This window comes from Ranitomeya imitator, chromosome 3 (assembly GCF_032444005.1).
Source record: "Ranitomeya imitator isolate aRanImi1 chromosome 3, aRanImi1.pri, whole genome shotgun sequence".
Lineage (NCBI taxonomy): Eukaryota > Metazoa > Chordata > Amphibia > Anura > Dendrobatidae > Ranitomeya > Ranitomeya imitator.
In genome coordinates this window covers 272463869-272486489 of record NC_091284.1, presented here as the reverse complement: position 1 = coordinate 272486489, position 22621 = coordinate 272463869, and positions in this window count along the sequence as shown.

Sequence of the window (22621 nt, the reverse complement as noted above, 5' to 3'; positions counted from 1 at the left end):
CCCCCACCTTTGTAATTCCCACAGTAAATATCGGCAGGCTCCGGCCACCTGCGGCTATTGTAATGTATGTCTGGCCTGCCGCTTTTCTATTGGCCTGCCCTCTGTATCTGTGTGATATATTCTGTGTCCTGTGAGTAAAGTGTTGTCAGACTGGAAATACGTGGAGAAGTAGTGATCTTTTATATGCACCCATGTAACCAAGGAATTCCAGCCAGTATCCTTCATTCAGACTCCAGCCAAAGCAGAGTGGACCTCCAGAAACACGGGGTGGTACTGAAAGAGGTACCTCAGATTGGTAGACCCCGTTACATACTACATTTTGAATTATTGCCGCAACAATACCCCACCGATCGGGCTAAAGTGGCTTTTGCTGTGTCTCACTTGGAGGTGGAGGCTTTGGCCTGGGTGAATCCAGTCTGGGAGCGGGATGATCCTCTGGTTTCCCAACTCTCCTCTTTTTTGGAGATTTTTAGGAAAGTCTTCGACGAACCCGGTCGTCTGGCCTCTACTACTGAGTCCCTATTCAATCTACACCAAGGTTCTCTTTCTGTTGGCCAGTAAACAATACCGTTTCGTACTTTATCCTCAGAGCTGGGGTGAAACAATGGGGCTTTGGTGGGGGCCTTTTGGCGCGGTCTGTCTTCCCGAATCAAAGATGAGTCGCGGGTCGAGACACACCAACCTCCTTGGAGGACCTCATATCTCTTGCAACTTGCATTGATTTGCGTTTCCAGGAACGTCTCGGCGAAGCTGCTAGAGAGAAAAAAACCTCTCCATTTATCATCTGCCTCTCGCAGTCCTCCTCGTTTATGACTTGCCTCTTCATTTCCGGTGTTGGCACCAGAACCCATGCAAGTGGATCGTCTCAGGTCAGCAGAACAACGCCGTAAGGAGAGAATCGCACAGGTCTCTACTTTTACTGCGGCAGAGCTTCCCATCTCCTGCATTCTTGTCAGGTGAGGCCGGGAAACGCCTCCACCTAGGCCAGGTAAGAGAGGCCTCCCAAGGTATCACTGATTCCTCTCTACCTTGAACTCTTTTTGTTTTAGTAAATTTTGGTACAAGTCGTTTTTCTTAGGTGGCTTATATTGATTCTGGTGGGTGCAGCAGGAAATTTCATCCAGTTGGAGGCGGTCGAGAGACTTGGTATTCCTGTCAGATCCCTGGAGACTCCTCGGCGGATAGCTTCGGTCGATGGTAGGCCTTGTGGGAGACCGTTACCCTGGTCACAGAGGAGCCCTGCATCGGGAGAGAATTGCCTTCTACGTGCTGTCCTCGTTGTCTCATACATTCCTTTTGGGTCTTCCCTGGTTAAAAACTCATGAACCCGTCCTGAACTGGCGATCTGGTGATGTTTTACGTTGGAGTCATGCCTGTCACTCCAGATGTCTACTTTCCATTCAACCGGTGAGAAATCCTCGGTCTACCTTGGTACCTACAGACTTGCCTTCGGAATACTGGTCCTTTGCGGATGTCTTTGACAAGAAGGAGGCGGAGAACTTGCCCCCGCATCGCCCATACGATTGCCCTATCAACCTTGTTCCAGGTATTACTCCGCCCAGGGGTCAAATTTATCCACTGAATACTTTAGAATCGCAAGCCATGACTGAGTATGTTCAGGAGAACTTTGCTAGAGGTTTTATCCGGAAGTTTTCTTCACCCATGGGTGCTTCTTTTTTGTCAAGAAGAAGGATAGTTCCCTTCGTTCCTGCATCGACTTCCGGGGTCTCAATAATATCACAATTAAGAACAAGTACTCACATCCTCTTATTCTGGAGCTATTTGACCTTCTACGGGGAGCACATATCTTCACCAAACAGGGTCTGTGTGGAGCTTACAATCTAGTCCGTATTCGCTCCAGTGACGAGTGGAAGACTGCCTTTAACCCCTTCACCCCAAAGCCTGTTTTCACCTAAGTGACAGGGCCAATTTTTACAATTCTGACCACTGTCACTTTATGAGGTCATAACTCTGAAACGCTTCAACGGATCCTGGTGATTCTGACAAAGTTTTCTCGTGACATATTGTACTTCATGATAGTGGTAAAACTTCTTCGATATGACTTGCATTTATTTGTGAAAAAAACAAAAATTTGTCGGAAATTATTAAAATTTAGCAATTTTAAAACTTTTAGTTTTTATGCCCTTAAATTAGAGAGTTATATCACACAATATAGTTAATAAACAACATTTCCCACATGTCTTCTTTACATCAGCACAAGTTTGGAAACATCATTCACTTGAAGTGACTTTGAGGGGTCTATATAACAGAAAATGCCCAAAAGTGACACCATTCTAAAAACTGCACCCCTCAAGGTACTCAAAACCTCATTCAAAAAGTTTATTAACCCTTCAGGTGCTTCACAGGAATTTTTTGAATGTTTAAAAAAAATTGAACATTTAACTTTTTTTTCACAACATTTTTAATTCAGGTCCAATTTGTTTCATTTTACCAAGGGTAACAGGAGAAATTGGACCACAAAAGTCATTGTACAATTTGTCCTGAGTACGCCGATACCCCATATGTGGGGGTAAACCACTGTTTGGGCACATGGCAGAGCTCGGAAGGGAAGGAGTGCCATTTGACTTTTCAATGCAAGATTTGCTGGAATTGAGATCGGAGCCCATGTCACGATTGGAGAGCCACTGACGTGCCTAAACAGGGGAAACCCCCACAAGTGACATCAATTTGGAAAGTAGACCCTCTAAGGAACTAATCTAGATGTGTGGTGAGCACTTTGAACCTCCAAGTGCTTCACAGAAGTTGATAATGTAGAGCCGTAAAAAAAAATTCAAATTAATTTTCACAAAAAATGAACTTTTTGCCCCCAATTTTTTTTCCCCAAGGGTAATAGGATAAATTGGACCCCAAATGTTGTTGTGCAATTTGTCCTGAGTACGCTGATACTTCATATATGGGGATAAACCACTGTTTGAGCGCATGGCAGAGCTCGGAAGGGAAGGAGCGCCATTTGACTTTTCAGTGCAAAATTGGCTGGATTTGACATCGGAACCCATGTCGCATTTGGAGAGCCCCTGACGTGCCTTAACAGTGGAAACCCCCCATAAGTGACCCCATTTTGGAAATAAGACCCCCTAAGGAACTTATCTAGATGTGTGGTGAGCACTTTTAACCCCCAATTGTTTCACTAAAGTTTAGAATGTAGCGGCGTGAAAATTAAAAAATCATTTTTTCTTTCCACAAAATTATGTTTTAGCCTGCAATTTTTTTCCCCAAGGGTAACAGGAGAAATTGGACCACAAATGTTATTGTCCAATTTGTCCTGAGTACGCTGATACCCCATATGTGGGGGGGAACCACCGTTTGAGTGCATGGCAGAGCTCGGAAGGGAAGGAGCGCCGTTTGAAATGCAGACTTAGAAGGATTGGTCTGCAGGTGTCATGTTGTATTTGCAGAGCCCCTGATGTACCTAAACAGTAGAAACCCCCCACAAGTGACCCCATATTGGAAACTAGACCCCCCAAGGAACTTATCTAGATGTGTTGTGAGTAGGGTTGAGCAAAACGGATCGTTCATTTTCAAAAGTCGCCGACTTTTGGCACAGTCGGGTTTCATGAAACCCGACCCGATCCCTGTGTGGGGTCGGCCATGCAGTACGTGACTTTCGCGCCAAAGTCGTGTTTCAATGACGCGAAAAGCGCCATTTCTCAGCCAATGAAGGTGGACACAGATTGTGGGCAGCGTGATGACATAGGTCCTAGTCCCCACCATCTTACAGAAGGGCATTGCAGTGATTGGCTTGCTGTCTGCGGCGTCACAGGAGCTATAAAGGGTCGTTCCCGCCGACCGCCATCTTACTGCTGCTGATCTGAGCATAGGGAGAGGTTGCTGCCGCTTCGTCAGAAGCAGGGATAGCGTTAGGCAGGGTCCATTAACCCCCAAACCGCTTGTGCTGTAGCGATTTCCACTGTCCAACACCACCTTTTGTTTGCAGGGACAGTGGAAGCTACATTTTTTTTCCTCAGCGCTGTAGCTCATTGGGCTGCCCTAGAAGGCTCCCTGATAGCTGCATTGCTGTGTGTACGCCGCTGTGCAAACCAACTGCTTTTTTCAAAGCACAAATCCTGTTGTTCCTTCCTTTCAGCACAGCTATCTTGTTTGTTTGTCCACACTTTTGATTTAATTTGTGCAGCAGTCCACTCCTTGTTATTGCTGCCTGCCATACCTTGCTGAGATAACTGCAGGGAGATAGCAATTGTAGGACAGTCCCTGTTTTTTTTTTTTTTTTTAATTCTCCCTGAAAAAAAATATATAGTGGGAGATTAATCTTGGCATTTCTGCTAGAGTGCCAGTCCTGTGTGTGCCATCTCTCTCCAATTTTGGGGCACAGAAAGCCTAGTGTGTAATACTGGCCATGATTTCTTGGCAATTCTCCCTAACAAAAAAAAGTAGTGGGAGATTAAGATTGGCATTTCTGCTAGAGTGCCAGTCCTGTGTGCCATCTCTCTCCAATTTTGGGGCACAGAAAGCCTAGTGTGTAATACTGGCCCTGATTTCTTGGCAATTCTCCCTAACAAAAAAAAGTAGTGGGAGATTAAGATTGGCATTTCTGCTAGAGTGCCAGTCCTGTGTGTGCCATCTCTCTCCAATTTGGGGGCACAGAAAGCCTAGTGTGTAATACTGGCCCTGATTTCTTGGCAATTCTCCCTAACAAAAAAAAGTAGTGGGAGATTAAGATTGGCATTTCTGCTAGAGTGCCAGTCCTGTGAGTGCCATCTCTCTCCAATTTTGGGGCACAGAAAGCCTAGTGTGTAATACTGGCCCTGATTTCTTGGCAATTCTCCCTAACAAAAAAAAGTAGTGGGAGATTAAGATTGGCATTTCTGCTAGAGTGCCAGTCCTGTGTGTGCCATCTCTCTCCAATTTTGGTGCACAGAAAGCCTAGTGTGTAATACTGGCCCTTGACAATTTCTTGACAATTCTCCCAGAAACAAAAAAAAAGTGGGAGATTAAGATTGGCATTTGTGCTTGAGTGACAGTCCTGCGTGTGGCATCTCTCTCAAATTGTGGGCCACAAAAAGCCTAGTGTCTGTTTTTTTTTATTTTGGTTTTTAAATTCTCCCTGAAAAAAATAAATAGTGGGAGATTAATATTGACATTTGTGCTTCAGTGCAAGTCGTGTGTGCCATCTCTCTCAAATTGTGGGCCACAGAAAGCCTAGTGTTTTTTTTTTTGGGGGGGAGGGGGTTAAAATTCTCCCTGAAAAAAAATAAATAGTGGGAGATTAATATTGGCATTTGTGCTTCAGTGCAAGTCGTGTGTGCCATCTCTCTCAAATTGTGGGCCACAGAAAGCCTAGTGTTTTTTTTTTTTTGGGGGGGGGGTTAAAATTCTCCCTGAAAAAAAATAAATAGTGGGAGATTAATATTGGCATTTGTGCTTCTGTGCCAGTTGTGTGTGCCATCTCTCTCAAATTGTGGGCCACAGAAAGCCTAGTGTCTGTTTTTTTTTTATTTTGGTTCTTAAATTCTCCCTGAAAAAAAAAAATAGTGGGAGATTAATATTGGCATTTGTGCTTCAGTGCCAGTCGTGTGTGCCATCTCTCTCAAATTGTTTGCCACAGAAAGCCTAGTGTCTTTTTTTTTATTTTGGTTTTTAAATTCTCCCTGAAAAAAAATAAATAGTGGGAGATTAATATTGGCATTTGTGCTTCAGTGCAAGTCGTGTGTGCCATCTCTCTCAAATTGTGGGCCACAGAAAGCCTAGTGTTTTTTTTTTGGGGGGGGGGGGTTAAAATTCTCCCTGAAAAAAAATAAATAGTGGGAGATTAATATTGGCTTTTGTGCTTCTGTGCCAGTCGTGTGTGCCATTTCTCTCAAATTGTGGGCCATAGAAAGCCTAGTGTCTGGTTTTTTTTTTTTTTTGGTTTTTAAATTCTCCCTGAAAACAAATAAATAGTCGGAGATTAATATTGGCATCTGTGCTTGAGTGCCAGTCCTGCGTGTGTGGCATCTGTCTCATTTTGTGCCACAGAAAACCGAGTGTGTAACATTGTGCCTGATTTTCCTTGCAGTCTCACCCACCTATAAAGGGATATCTAAATCCTATAGAAGTTTGAGTTCACCTTGTAAGTTGTTTTACAGTAACAAATACCGTTACTTTGGTTACATTTTTAAAACAATGAAGAAGTCTGGTGGAAGAGGTCGTGGCCGTGGGCGTTCATTGCCAGCTGGTAATGATGGTAGTGGTGGTGGAGCATCAGGTAGTCGTGGGAAAAACAATATAGCACCTAAGTCTCGAGCTGTGGAGCCAGGTTTGTCGTCTGGCTACACAAGGCCTCGAACGCTCCCTTTTCTAGGAGTAGGAAAACCGCTTTTAAAGCCGGAGCAGCAAGAGCAAGTTTTGGCTTACCTTGCTGACTCAGCCTCTAGCTCTTTTGCCTCCTCTTCTGAAACTGGTAAATGTAAAAGTAGCGCGTCGTTAGTGGATGTTCACAGTCAGGAACAAGTCGCTGCATTGTCCTGTTCAGCAAAAACAACAACAGAGAAGGATGCGTCAGGCGACACAACGGGTTACTCCATGGAGCTCTTTACACATACCATTCCTGGGTTAGAAAGTGAAACAGTTAACAGGCCATGCCCATTACAAGTTGAATGGGACATGGAGTGCACAGATGCACAGCCACAACCAGATTACTATGCTGTTCCTTTGACTCAGACCACCACATTCATCCAGAATCAGACCCGGATGAGACTATGGTGCCCCGTCACAAACGCTATACCACTGGCTTACACGGTAACACAGACGAAGTAGCACATGAGATAGAAGAGGAGGTCATAGATGACCCAGTTGTTGACCCCGATTGGCAGCCATGGGGGGAACAGGGTGCAGGCGGCAGTAGTTCTGAAGCGGAGGAGGGGCCGCAGCAGGCATCAACATCGCAACAGGTTCCATCTGCCGGGCCCGTATCTGGCCCAAAAGCCGGGCCCGTATCTGGCCCAAAACGCGTGGCAAGGCCAAAACCAGTTGGAGGACAGCGTGGCCATCCGGTTAAAGAAGCTCAGTCTGCAATGCCTGAAAAGGTATCCGATGCTAGAAAGAGTGCAGTCTGGCATTTTTTTAAACAACATCCAATTGATCAGCGTAAAGTCATCTGTCAAAAATGTTCAACTACCTTAAGCAGAGGTCAGAATCTGAAAAGTCTAAATACAAGTTGCATGCATAGACATTTAACCACCATGCATTTGCAAGCCTGGACTAACTACCAAACGTCCCTTAAGGTTGTAGCACCCTCGGCCAATGAAGCAAGTCAGCAACGCTACATCCCTTCCGTCACTGTAAGGCCACCATTTTCCGCACCACCTGCAGTATCTGTGCAGGTTTCGTTGCCAGGCCAAAGCAGTCAGGGTCAGGGAATCACCAGTTTCGTAGTAGGAAACACTGCATATAGGGCACCGGCAAGAATACCGTCTCCAACCATCTCTCAGTCTGCCATGTCCACCGGCACCCCCGCTAGTTCCACGATCTCCAGCTCTCCAGTCCAGCTCACCCTACATGAGACTCTCGTTAGAAAAAGGAAGTACTCATCCTCGCATCCGCGTACACAGGGTTTTAACGCCCACATAGCTAGACTAATTTCGTTAGAGATGATGCCCTACCGGTTAGTTGAAAGCGACGCTTTCAAAGCCCTGATGGACTACGCTGAACCACGCTACGAGCTACCCAGTCGACACTTCTTTTCGAGAAAAGCCATCCCAGCCCTCCACCAGCATGTTAAAGAGCGCATCGTCCATGCACTCAGGCAATCTGTGAGTACAAAGGTGCACCTGACAACAGATGCATGGACCAGTAGGCATGGCCAGGGACGTTACGTGTCCATCACGGCACACTGGGTGAATGTGGTGGATGCAGGGTCCACAGGGGACAGCAATATTGGGACAGTTCTGCCTAGCCCACGGTCTAGGAAACAGTTGGCTGTAGGCGTTGGCCCCCCCCTCCTCCTTGTCCTCCTGCAGAAGCGAGAGCTCGTCCACAGACCGCAGTGGCACAACCACTCCATCCGCAGCTGCCACTGTTGCACACCAGGTGTCACATTATGGGGCAGCTACTGCCAAGCGTCAGCAGGCTGTATTGGCTATGAAGTGTTTGGGCGACAACAGACACACCGTGGAAGTTCTGTCCGAGTTCTTGCAGAAAGAAACGCAGTCGTGGCTGGGCACTGTAGATCTTGAGGCAGGCAACGTAGTGAGTGATAACGGAAGGAATTTCATGGCTGCCATCGCCCTTTCCCAACTGAAACACATTCCTTGCCTGGCTCACACCTTAAACCTGGTGGTGCAGTGCTTCCTGAAAAGTTATCCGGGGTTATCCGACCTGCTCCTCAAAGTGGGCAGACTTTGCTCGCATATCCGCCGTTCGCCCGTACACTCCAGCCGTATGCAGACCTATCAGCGGTCTTTGAACCTTCCCCAGCATCGCCTAATCATCGACGTTGCAACAAGGTGGAACTCAACACTGCACATGCTTCAGAGACTGTGCGAACAGAGGCGGGCTGTTATGTATTTGTGGGAGGATACACATACACGGGCAGACAGTAGGATGGCAGACATGGAGTTGTCAGGTGTGCAGTGGTCGAAGGTACAAGACATGTGTCAAGTCCTTCAGTGTTTTGAGGAATACACACGGCTGGTAAGTGCAGACAACGCCATAATAAGCATGAGCATCCCCCTAATGCGTCTGCTGATGCAAAGTTTGACGCACATAAAGGAGCAGGCGTCTGCAGCAGAGGAAGAGGAAAGCCTTGATGACAGTCAGCCATTGTCTGGTCAGGGCAATGTACAGGATAAGTGTTATGGTCTGGTGATTAAGGAGCGACATGCGACTAGCTCTGAGCAGGTGGTAACTATACCGACCGCAGTCCCTGATCTTAACACATACACTAACAGTAGCCGTGGGATGTTCCTGTCACTCCCTGGACATCTCGTCACAGCCGGAGAACTAGCTACCCCTAAAGGTAGAAACAGGAAAGCTATCTTGCCTCAGAAAAAATCCCCAAAGGAAAGGACAGCCCCCCACAAATAATGACTGTGAGAGGAGAAGGAAATGACATACGTAGTATGAAACAAGATTTAGCAAAGGAGGCCACTTCTAGCTAGATAGAAATAGTACAGGACAGAACACTGTGCGGTCAGTAATAAAAACTAGAAAAAGTCCACCGCAGAGCATTGACTCCAGGCTGGAACAATTGACAACTGGCATTGAATGAGGGATAAGGCCAGACTAATATAGCCGAGCCAGAAAGACGATCAGTGAAAACAGCTGCTGAAGCTAAATCCAAGAAGCAGCCATACCACTCAAAACCACAGGAGGGAGCCCAAGAGCAGAACTCACAAAAATGCTACTTACAACCACTGGAGGGAGCCCAAGAGCGGAATTCACAACAGTACCCCCCCTTGAGGAGAGGTCACCAAACCCTCACCAGAGCCCCCAGGCCGATCAGGACGAGCCAAATGAAAAGCACGAACCAAATCAGCGGCATGAACATCGGAGGCAACAACCCAAGAATTATCCTCCTGGCCATAACCCTTCCACTTGACAAGATACTGAAGCTTCCACCTCGAAAAAAGAGAATCCAAAATTTTCTCAACCACATATTCCAACTCCCCCTCAACCAACACCGGGGCAGGAGGATCAACAGATGGAACAACGGGCACCACATAACTCCGCAACAAAGATCTATGGAAAACATTGTGGATGGCAAAAGAGGCTGGAAGGGCCAAACGAAAAGAAACTGGATTGATAATCTCAGAAATCTTATAAGGACCAATAAACCGAGGCTTGAACTTAGGAGAAGAAACTTTCATAGGAACATGACGAGAGGACAGCCAGACCAAATCCCCCACACGAAGCCGAGGACCAACACACCGACGGCGGTTAGCAAAACGCTGAGCCTTTTCCTGGGACAACGTCAAATTGACTACCACATGAGTCCAAATCTGCTGTAACCTGTCCATCACAGAATCTACACCAGGACAATCAGAAGGCTCAACCTGCCCTGAAGAAAAACGAGGCTGGAAACCAAAATTACAAAAGAAACGCGAAACCAAAGTAGCCGAACTGGCCCGATTATTAAGGGCAAACTCGGCCAACGGCAAGAAAGTCACCCAATCATCCTGATCAGCAGACACAAAGCATCTCAAATAGGTTTCCAAGGTTTGATTAGTTCGCTCAGTTTGGCCATTTGTCTGAGGATGGAACGCCGAAGAAAAAGACAATTCAATACCCATCTTAGCACAAAAGGCCCGCCAAAACCTGGAAACAAACTGGGAACCTCTGTCAGACACAATATTCTCCGGAATGCCATGCAAACGAACCACATGTTGAAAAAGCAATGGAACCAAATCAGAGGAGGAAGGCAATTTAGGCAAAGGTACCAAATGGACCATTTTAGAGAACCGGTCACAAACCACCCAGATAACAGACATCCTCTGGGACACAGGAAGATCCGAAATAAAATCCATGGAAATATGCGTCCAAGGCCTCTCCGGGACGGGCAAAGGCAAAAGCAACCCACTAGCGCAGGAACAGCAAGCCTTAGTCCCACAGGACTGCACAAAAGAACGCACATCCCGCGACAAGGAAGGCCACCAAAAGGACCTAGCAACCAAATCTCTGGTACCAAAAATCCCAGGATGACCAGCCAACACAGAACAATGGACCTCAGAAATTACCTTACTTGTCCATCTATCAGGAACAAACAGCTTCCCCACAGGACAGCGGTCAGGTTTATCAGCCTGAAAATTCTGAAGTGCCTGCCGCAAATCTGGGGAGATGGCAGACAGAATCACCCCTTCCCTAAGAATGCCAACCGGCTCAAGGACTCCAGGAGAATCAGGCAAAAAACTCCTAGAGAGGGCATCCGCTTTAACATTCTTAGATCCTGGAAGATACGAGACCACAAAATCAAAACAGGAGAAAAACAGGGACCACCGAGCCTGTCTAGGGTTCAGCCGCTTGGCCGACTCAAGTTAAATCAGATTCTTATGATCAGTCAAGACCACAATGCGGTGCTTGGCACCCTCAAGCCAATGTCGCCACTCCTCAAATGCCCACTTCATAGCCAACAACTCACGATTGCCGACATCATAATTGCGTTCCGCAGGCGAAAACTTTCGGGAAAAGAAGGCACATGGCTTCATCAAGGAACCATCAGAATTCCTCTGTGACAAAACGGCCCCGGCCCCAATCTCAGAAGCGTCAACCTCAACCTGAAAAGGGAAAGAAACATCCGGCTGACGCAAGACAGGGGCAGAAGTAAATCTGCGTTTAAGCTCCTGAAAGGCCTCAACAGCCTCAGAGGACCAATTTGTCACATCAGCGCCTTTCTTCGTCAAATCGGTCAGGGGTTTAACCACACTAGAGAAGTTGGCAATGAAACGGCGATAAAAATTAGCAAAGCCCAAAAATTTCTGAAGGCTCTTCACAGATGTGGGTTGAATCAAATCATGAATGGCTTGGACCTTAACAGGATCAATTTCTATAGACGAAGGAGATAAAATAAACCCCAAAAAAGAGACCTTCTGAACTCCAAATAGGCACTTAGACCCCTTCACAAATAGAGCATTATCACGAAGGATATGGAATACCATCCTGACCTGCTTCACATGAGACTCCCAATCATTGGAAAAAATCAAAATATCATCCAAATACACAATCAAGAATTTGTCAAGATAATTGCGGAAAATATCATGCATAAAGGACTGAAACACAGAAGGAGCATTAGAAAGCCCGAAAGGCATCACCAGGTATTCAAAATGGCCTTCGGGCGTATTAAATGCAGTTTTCCATTCGTCACCCTGTTTAATACGAACAAGATTATATGCCCCTCGAAGGTCAATCTTAGTAAACCAACTAGCCCCCTTAATCCTAGCAAACAAATCAGAGAGCAAAGGTAAAGGGTATTGGAATTTGACCGTGATCTTATTAAGAAGGCGATAATCAATACAGGGTCTTAAGGAGCCATCCTTCTTGGCAACAAAAAAGAATCCCGCTCCCAATGGTGACGAAGACGGCCGAATATGCCCCTTCCCTAAAGACTCCTTAACATAGCTCCGCATGGCGGCATGCTCTGGCACAGACAGATTGAAAAGTCGGCCCTTAGGGAACTTACAGCCAGGAATCAAGTCAATAGCACAATCACAGTCCCTATGTGGAGGAAGGGAACTGGACTTGGGCTCATCGAATACATCCTGGAAATCTGACAAAAATTCAGGAACATCAGAAGAGGGGGAAGAGGAAATTGACATTAAAGGAACGTCACTATGTACCCCTTGACAACCCCAACTAGTTACAGACATTGATTTCCAATCCAGCACTGGATTGTGTACTTGTAACCATGGAAAACCCAGTACAACAACATCATGTAAATTATGCAACACCAGAAAACGGCAATCTTCCTGATGTGCAGGAGCCATGCACATAGTCAGCTGAGTCCAATACTGAGGTTTATTCTTGGCCAATGGTGTAGCATCAATACCCCTCAAGGGTATGGGACTCTGCAAAGGCTGCAAAGAAAAACCACAGCGCCTAACGAATTCTAAGTCCATTAAGTTCAGAGCAGCGCCTGAATCCACAAATGCCATGACAGAAAAAGATGACAATGAGAAAATCAGGGTCACAGACAGGAGAAACTTAGGCTGCACAGTACTAATGGTAACAGATCTAGCAACCCTCTTAATACGCTTAGGGCAATCAGAAATAGCATGAGCAGAATCACCACAGTAAATACACAGCCCATTCTGACGTCTGTATCCCCTCTGTTCCGCTCTAGTCAAAATCCTATCACATTGCATGGGCTCAGGACTCTGCTCAGAGGACGCTGCCATATGGTGCACCACTTTGCGTTCGCGCAGTCGCTGATCAATCTGAATGGCCAGAGACATAGATTCGCTCAAACCAAGAGGCGTGGGAAACCCCACCATAACATCTTTAAGGGCTTCAAAAAGACCCTTTCTGAAAATTGCTGCCAGAGCGTCCTCATTCCATTTAGTGAGCACAGGCCATTTTCTAAATTTCTGGCAGTATAATTCTGCCGCTTCCTAACCCTGACACAGGGCCAATAGTGTTTTCTCAGCATGCTCTACAGAGTTAAGTTCGTCATACAATAATCCGAGCAATTGAAAAAAATGCATCTACATTAAGCAATGCCGGATCCCCTGACTCAAGGGAGAATGCCCAGTCCTGAGGGTCGCCACGCAGCAGAGAAATAACTATTTTTACTTGCTGAATGGGGTCACCAGAGGAACGGGGTTTCAGAGCAAAAAACAATTTGCAGTTATTTTTAAAGTTCAAAAACTTAGATCTATCCCCGTAAAACAAATCCGGAGTAGGAATTCTAGGCTCTAAGGCCGGAGTCTGAACAACATAATCTTGAATACTCTGTACTCTTGCAGCAAGCTGATCCACACGAGAAATCAACCCCTGAACATCCATGCCCGCATCCAAATCCTGAATCACCCAGAGATTAAGAGGAAGGAAAAAGACAAAACAAACTAAAGAAAAAAAAATGGCTCAGAACTCTTTTTCTTTTCCTTCTTTTGAGATGCATTCAGCTAATTTTTGGCCAGTTGTACTGTTATGGTCTGGTGATTAAGGAGCGACATGCGACTAGCTCTGAGCAGGTGGTAACTATACTGACCGCAGTTCCTGATCTTAACACAAACATTAGCAGTAGCCGTGGGACGTTCCTGTCACTCCCTGGACATCTCATCACAGCCGGAGAACTAGCTACCCCTAAAGGTAGAAACAGGAAAGCTATGTTGCCTCAGGGAAAATCCCCAAAGGAAAGGGCAGCCCCCCACAAATAATGACTGTGAGAGGAGAAGGAAATGACATACGTAGTATGAAACAAGATTTAGCAATGGAGGCCACTTCTAGCTAGATAGAAATAGTACAGGACAGAACACTGTGCGGTCAGTAATAAAAACTAGAAAAGTCCACCGCAGAGAAATGCAAAAATCTCCACACCTGACTAAAGGTGTGGAGGGCAAACTCTGCTGCCCAGAGCTTCCAGCTTAGCTGAATAGATCCATACTGATAAGCTGGACAAATGAGCAAAAACATAGAAAGTGCTGAACAACAAAGTCCACAACAAGTGAACTGCAAAAGGACAAGCAAGGACTTAGCTTTGCTGAAATGGTCAGAGTGTCAGGGAAATCCTAAGAGCAATGACTCCAGGCTGGAACAATTGACAACTGGCATTGAATGAGGGATAAGGCCAGACTAATATAGCCGAGCCAGAAAGACGATCAGTGAAAACAGCTGCTGAAGCTAAATCCAAGAAGCAGCCATACCACTCAAAACCACAGGAGGGAGCCCAAGAGCAGAACTCACAAAAATGCTACTTACAACCACCGGAGGGAGCCTAAGAGCAGAATTCACAACAGATGAGGTAGCGGGCGAACAGTAGGAGGAGGACGAGGAGGATGATGGGGATGAGTATTTTTTTAATGAGGAAGCTTTTCCTGGGCCACTGGAAATTGGTGGCGTGGCAAGGCCGGGTTCTGGTTTTTTGAGGGACACAAGTGACGTAGATATGCCTGAAACTGCCCCTCAACCCAGCACAACCGCAGATTTGACAACTGGAACTTTGGCCCACATGGCGGATTATGCCTTACGTATTCTCAAAAGGGACACACGCATTACTAAAATGATGACCGATGACGATTACTGGTTGGCCTGCCTCCTTGATCCTTGCTATAAAGGCAAATTGCAAAATATTATGCCACATGAGAACTTGGAACTAATATTAGCAACCAAACAATCAACTCTTGTTGACCGTTTGATTCAGGCATTCCCAGCACACAGCGCCGGTGATTGTTCTCACAAGAGCTGCAGGGGGCAGCAGACCAGAGGTGTTAGAGGTGCACAAATCAGAAGTGGCGTTGGACAGAGGGGTTTTCTGACCAGGTTGTGGAGTGATTTTGCTATGACCGCAGACAAGACAGGTACTGCAGCATCAATTCAAAGTGACAGGAGACAACATTTGTCCAGTATGGTTACTAACTATTTTTCATCCCTTATCGATGTTCTTCCTCAACCGTCATTCCCGTTTGATTACTGGGCATCCAAATTAGACACCTGGCCAGAATTGGCAGAATATGCATTGCAGGAGCTTGCTTGCCCAGCAGCTAGTGTGCTATCAGAAAGAGTATTCAGTGCTGCTGGTTCAATATTAACCGAAAAAAGGACTCGTCTGGCTACCCAAAATGTCTCTGGCGGTGGTGGCGCGCAACCAACGTCAGACACACCGTTGTAACATGAGGGGCCCTGGGCCTGTACCGCCGGCCACAAGACAGTTCCCCCCCCAGCTCAAACAGTGCTCTACGATTTGCAAAATTATCTCTCACAGCTCCACCAATGTTTAGTCTATGCGCTGACATCCTTCAATGCCTGGCACTGACAATACCAATGTGTTGACATGTATGATGCTACTTAAAATAGTCTGGGGCACTGTCCTATATTTACACCAGTAAATACTTTGCGCCAAATTACTAGGTCAGAAACACAGCAGAGGAGCCCACCCCTGTACCTAAGTATGCCACCCTTTTGTTTTTTGGTTTTATTGTATTGCGAGACATTAACATCTATTTATTTTTTGGGAGTACTAACTGTCAGACACTCCTTACAATCGGCCTCCGCTGACAACACCAATGCTGCCTGTGTACCCCTGCAAGATAATTCCAAGTGCATAGAGCCTACTTTTGTTATGTTAGGCCTACTAAGCCTATCTGCGGTCCATCCTTCCAATAGTCCTCCACTGACCACACCACTGCTGCCCGTGTACCCCTGGAACCTATTTTAAAGTGCCTACAGCCAACTTTTGTTATGTTAGGCCTACTAAGCCTGTCTGCGGTCCATCCTTCCAATAGTCCTCCACTGACCACATGACTACTGCCCGCGTACCCCTGGAACCTATTTTAAAGTGCCTACAGCCAACTTTTGTTATGTTAGGCCTACTAAGCCTGTCTGCGTTCCATCCTTCCAATAGTCCTCCACTGACCACACCACTGCTGCCCATGTACCCCTGGAACCTATTTTAAAGTGTCTACAGCCAACTTTTGTTATGTTAGAAACCAGAACACATGAGCTGCGCGCACAGTGAACAAGCCCGTAGAGACATGTTCACACCACCAAGAGACTTGAAAACACAAAAAAGCACAGTAAAACCAAAAACACACTGTTGCAAAAAAATCACAGTGGACAGCAAGTGCTAGTAAAAAGATGGAAAAAACAGGGTATTTGGTTGATACGTTTTTTGCAAAAAATGTATATTAAGCCGCTCTACCAAACGTCAAGGTATACCCATATCAGAGCAGTCCTAACTAATGTATGTAATCCCTATATGATGTATTTAAAACCTGGTCATATGTACAATACCTGTATGAGCAGGATTCAGAAAAGGAATGTCCATGTGGACACGCTGGACAGAACGGCTCCTGTGCGCACTGCTCAAAAAAAGAGGGGTGGAGGCCTCCCCAGTCTTGTGGACACAAGAAAACAATTATATGAAACCAGAACACATGAGCTGGGGAGGCCTCCACCCCTCTTTTTTTGAGCTGTGCGCACAGGAGCTGTTCTGTCCAGCGTGTCCACATGGACATTCCTTTTCTGAATTCTGCTCATACAGGTATTGTACATATGACCAGGTTTTAAATACATCATATAGGGATTACATACATTAGTTAGGACTGCTCTGATATGGGTATACCTTGACGTTTGGTAGAGCGGCTTAATATACATTTTTTGCAAAAAACGTATCAACCAAATACCCTGTTTTTTCCATCTTTTTACTAGCACTTGCTGTCCACTGTGATTTTTTTGCAACAGTGTGTTTTTGGTTTTACTGTGCTTTTTTGTGTTTTTTTGTTATGTTAGGCCTACTAAGCCTGTCTGCGGTCCCTCCTTCCAATAGTCCTCCACTGACCAGACCAATGCTGCCCGTGTACCCCGGGAAGCTATTTTACAGTGCCTACAGCCTACTTTTGTTATGTTAGGCCTACTAAGCCTGTCTGCGGTCCCTCCTTCCAATAGTCCTCCACTGACCACACCACTGCTGCCCGTGTACCCCTGGAACCTATTTTAAAGTGTCTACAGCCAACTTTTGTTATGTTATGCCTACTGTTGTGAATTCCGTTCTTGGGCTCCCTCCGGTGGTTGTAAGTAGCATTTTTGTGAGTTCTGCTCTTGGGCTCCCTCCTGTGGTTTAGAGTGGTATGGCTGCTTCTTGGATTTAGCTGCTCAGCTGTTTTCACTGATCGTCTTTCGGGCTCGGCTATATTAGTCTGGCCTTATCTCTCTTTCAATGCCAGTTGTCAATTGTTCCAGCCTGGAGTCATTGCTCTTTGGATTTCCCTGACACTCTGACCAGTTCTGCAAAGCTAAGTCCTTGCTTGTACTTTTGCAGTTCACTTGTCGTGGACTTTGTTGTTCAGCTCTTTCTATGTTTTTGTTCATTTGTCCAGCTTATCAATATGGATCTATTCAGCTAAGCTGGAAGCTCTGGGCAGCAGAGTCTGCCCTCCACGCCTTTAGTTAGGTGTGGAGATTTTTGCATTTCTCTGCGGTGGACTTTTTCTAGTTTTTATTACTGATCGCACAGTGCTCTTTCCTGTACTTTCCTATCTAGCTAGAAGTGGCCTCCTGTGCCAAATCTTGTTTCATACTATGTATGTCATTTCCTTCTCCTCTCACAGTCATTACATGTGGGGGGCTATCTATCCTTTGGGGAATTTCTCTGAGGCAAGATAGTTTTCCTGCTTCTATCTTTAGGGGTAGTTAGCTCTTAGGCTGTGACGAGTTGCCTAGGCAGTGTTAGGAGCATCCCACGGCTACCGCTAGTGTTGTGTTGAGCTTAGGGACTGCGGTCAGTATAGTTCCCACCTGCTCAGAGATAGTCTCATGTCGCTCCTTAATCACCAGATCATAACAGCCTACTAAGCCTGTCTGCGGTCCATCCTTCCAATAGTCCTCCACTGACTACACCACTGCTGCCCGTGTACCCCTGGAACCTATTTTAAAGTGCCTACAGCCAACTTTTGTTATGTTAGGCCTACTAAGCCTGTCTGCGGTCCATCCTTCCAATAGTCCTCCACTGACCACACCACTGCTGCCCGTGTACCCCTGGAACCTATTTTAAAGTGCCTACAGCCAACTTTTGTTATGTTAGGCCTACTAAGCCTGTCTGCGGTTTCTCCTTCCAATAGTCCTCCACTGACCAGACCAATGCTGCCCGTGTACACCTGGAAGCTATTTTACAGTGCCTACAGCCTACTTTTGTTATGTTAGGCCTACTAAGCCTGTCTGCGGTCCCTCCTTCCAATAGTCCTCCACTGACCAGACCAATGCTGTCCGTGTACCCCTGGAACCTATTTTTAATTGCATAGAGCATCCTTTTTTTAATTGTAGGCGTACTAAGTCTGTCTGCGGTCCATAATTGAAATTGTCCTCCACTGACCAGACCAATGCTGCCTGTGTACCCCTGTAACCTTTTTTAAACTGCATTGAGCCAAATTTTTTGTTTTAGGCCTACTACCTGTGTCTGTCTGCGCCACTCAATACAGCTGTCCTCCTCTGAAAAAAGCTGAGCGTCAATAGTCTGGTTTTCAGCCTATAGGAATTTGAAAACTGCATTGGGGCTACTACTTCGGTAGGGCCTATGTTGTGACCTGGTGGTTAGGACAATAATGGACCTGGTGGTTAAGAGCACACGGAAAGACCTGATAGTTACAATAATACAGGACAAGCTCTGGGAAGTGGGAACTCTGCTGACCGCAATCACTAATCCTATCACACACACTAGAAATAGCCGTGGATTGCTCCTAACGCTCCCTATGCCACTCGTCACAGCCTCAGAACAAGCTAGCCCTAAAGATAGAAAAATAAAGCCTACCTTGCCTCAGAGAAATTCCCCAAAGGTAAAGGCAGCCCCCCACATATATTGACTGTGAGTTAAGATGAAAATCACAAACACAGAGATGAAATAGATTTTAGCAAAGAGAGGCCCGACTTACTGAACAGACAGAGGATAGGAAAGGTAACTTTGCGGTCAGCACAAAAACTACAAAAAACCACGCAGAGTGCGCAAAAGACCTTCCGCACCGACTCACGGTGCGGAGGCGCCACACTGCATCCCAGAGCCTCCAGCAAGCAAGACAAAATCAAAATAGCAGGCTGGACAGAAAAATAGAAAACAAATAATACTAGCAGGAACTTAGCTTCTGCTGGAGTAGACAGGTCACCAGAAAGATCCAGTAGCGAACTATACCGATACTGGAACATTGACAGGTGGCATGGAGCAAAGATCTAAGTGGAGTTAAATAGAGCATCCAGCTAACGAATTAACCTCATCACCTGTGGAAGGAAACTCAGAAGCAGCAGCTCCACTCACAGCCACCAGAGGAAATCCATGGACAGAACCAGCCTAAGTACCATTCATGACCACAGGAGGGAGCTTGACAACAGAATTCACCACAGTACCCCCCCCTTGAGGAGGGGTCACCGAACCCTCACCAGAGCCCCCAGGCCGACCAGGACAAGCCAAATGAAAGGCACGAACCAGATCGGCAGCATGAACATCAGAGGCAAAAACCCAGGAATTATCTTCCTGACCATAACCCTTCCACTTGACCAGATACTGGAGTTTCCATCTCGAAACACGAGAATCCAAAATCTTCTCCACCACATACTCCAACTCCCCCTCGACCAACACCGGGGCAGGAGGATCAACGAGGGAACCATAGGCGCCACGTATCTCCGCAATAACGACCTATGGAACACATTATGGATGGCAAAAGAAGCTGGAAGGGCCAAACGAAATGACACAGGATTGAGAACCTCAGAAATCTTATACGGACCAATGAAACGAGGCTTAAACTTAGGAGAGGAAACCTTCATAGGAACATAACGAGACGACAACCAAACCAAATCCCCAACACGAAGTCGGGGACCCACACAGCGCCGGCGGTTAGCGAAACGTTGAGCCTTCTCCTGGGACAATGTCAAATTGTCCACCACATGAGTCCAAATCTGCTGCAACCTATCCACCACAGTATCTACACCAGGACAGTCTGAAGACTCAACCTGCCCTGAAGAGAAACAAGGATGGAAACCAGAATTGCAAAAAAACGGCGAAACCAAAGTAGCTGAGCTGGCCCGATTATTAAGGGCGAACTCAGCCAAAGGCAAAAAGGACACCCAATCATCCTGATCAGCAGAAACAAAGCATCTCAGATATGTTTCCAAAGTCTGATTAGTTCGTTCGGTTTGGCCATTTGTCTGAGGATGGAAAGCCGAGGAAAAAGACAAATCAATGCCCATCCTAGCACAAAAGGATCGCCAAAACCTCGAAACAAACTGGGAACCTCTGTCCGAAACGATGTTCTCCGGAATGCCATGTAAACGAACCACATGCTGGAAAAACAATGGCACCAAATCAGAGGAGGAAGGCAATTTAGACAAGGGTACCAAATGGACCATCTTAGAGAAGCGATCACAAACCACCCAAATGACCGACATCTTTTGAGAGACAGGGAGATCCGAAATAAAATCCATAGAAATATGCGTCCAGGGCCTCTTCGGGACCGGCAAGGGCAAAAGCAACCCACTGGCACGAGAACAGCAGGGCTTAGCCCGAGCACAAATCCCACAGGACTGCACAAAAGAACGCACATCCCGTGACAAAGACGGCCACCAAAAGGATCTAGCCACCAAATCTCTGGTACCAAAGATTCCAGGATGACCAGCCAACACCGAACAATGAACCTCAGAGATAACTCTACTAGTCCATTTATCAGGGACAAACAGTTTCTCCACTCGGCAACGGTCAGGTCTATCAGCCTGAAATTTTTGCAGCACCAGCCGCAAATCAGGGGAGATGGCAGACAAAATTACCCCCTCTTTGAGAATACCCGCCGGCTCAGGAACACCCGGAGAGTCAGGCACAAAACTCCTTGACATTGCATCAGCCTTCACATTTTTAGAGCCCGGAAGGTACGAAACCACAAAATCAAAACGGGAGAAAAATAGCGACCATCGAGCCTGTCTAGGATTCAACCGTTTGGCAGACTTGAGATAAGTCAAATTCTTGTGATCCGTCAAGACCACCACGCGATGCTTAGCTCCTTCAAGCCAATGACGCCACTCCTCGAATGCCCACTTCATGGCCAACAACTCTCGATTGCCAACATCATAATTGTGCTCAGCAGGCGAAAACTTTCTAGAAAAGAAAGCACATGGTTTCATCACCGAGCCATCAGAACTTCTTTGCTACAAAACAGCCCCTGCTCCAATCTCAGAAGCATCAACCTCAACCTGAAATGGGAGCGAAACATCTGGCTGGCACAACACAGGGGCAGAAGAAAAACGACGCTTCAACTCCTGAAAAGCTTCCACAGCTGCAGAAGACCAATTGACCACATCAGCACCCTTCTTGGTCAAATCAGTCAACGGTTTAGCAACAGTAGAAAAATTAGCGATGAAACGACGATAAAAATTAGCAAAGCCCAGGAACTTTTGCAGGCTCTTCACAGATGTCGGCTGAGTCCAATCATAAATGGCCTGGACTTTAACAGGATCCATCTTGATAGTAGAAGGGGAAAAAATGAAACCCAAAAATGAAACCTTCTGAACTCCAAAGAGACACTTTGACCCCTTCACAAACAAGGAATTCGCACGAAGGACCTGGAACACCATCCTGCCCTGCTTCACATGAGACTCCCAATCATCTGAAAAGACCAAAATATCATCCAAATATACAATCAGGAATTTATCCAGGTACTCTCGGAAGATGTCATGCATAAAGGACTGAAATACTGATGGAGCATTGGAAAGCCCGAATGGCATAACCAGGTACTCAAAATGGCCCTCGGGCGTATTAAATGCTGTTTTCCATTCATCGCCCTGTTTAATACGCACAAGATTATATGCCCCTCGAAGATCTATCTTGGTGAACCAACTAGCCCCTATAATACGAGCAAACAAATCAGACAGCAGCGGCAAAGGATACTGAAATTTGACAGTAAGTTTATTAAGAAGGCGGTAATCAATACAAGGTCTCAAAGAACCATCCTTCTTGGCCACAAAAAAGAACCCTGCTCCTAACGGTGATGACGACGGGCGAATATGACCTCTCTCCAAGGATTCCTTTATATAACCGCATAGCGGCGTGTTCTGGCACAGATAAATTGAACAGTCGGCCCTTAGGAAACTTACTACCAGGAATCAAATTAATTGCACGATCGCAATCCCTATGAGGAGGTAGGGCACTGGATTTGGGCTCATCAAATACATCCCGGTAATCCGACAAAAACTCCGGGACTTCAGAAGGAGTGGAAGACGAAATTGACAAAAATGGAACATCACCATGTACCCTGTTATGGCTGGCAATCAGGCAACACAGCGTGCAGTAATCAGCGCACATACAGAGATCTGGCAATAACCAAAAACAATAGGACGAGCTCTGAGACGTGGAATCTCTGTAGACTGCAGTACCTGATCTATCCTCACACAACTATAAGCAGCAGTGGATTGCGCCAATCACTACCTATGCAACTCGGCACTGCCTGAGGAGCTGACTAGCCTGAAGATAGAAATACAAGCCTGA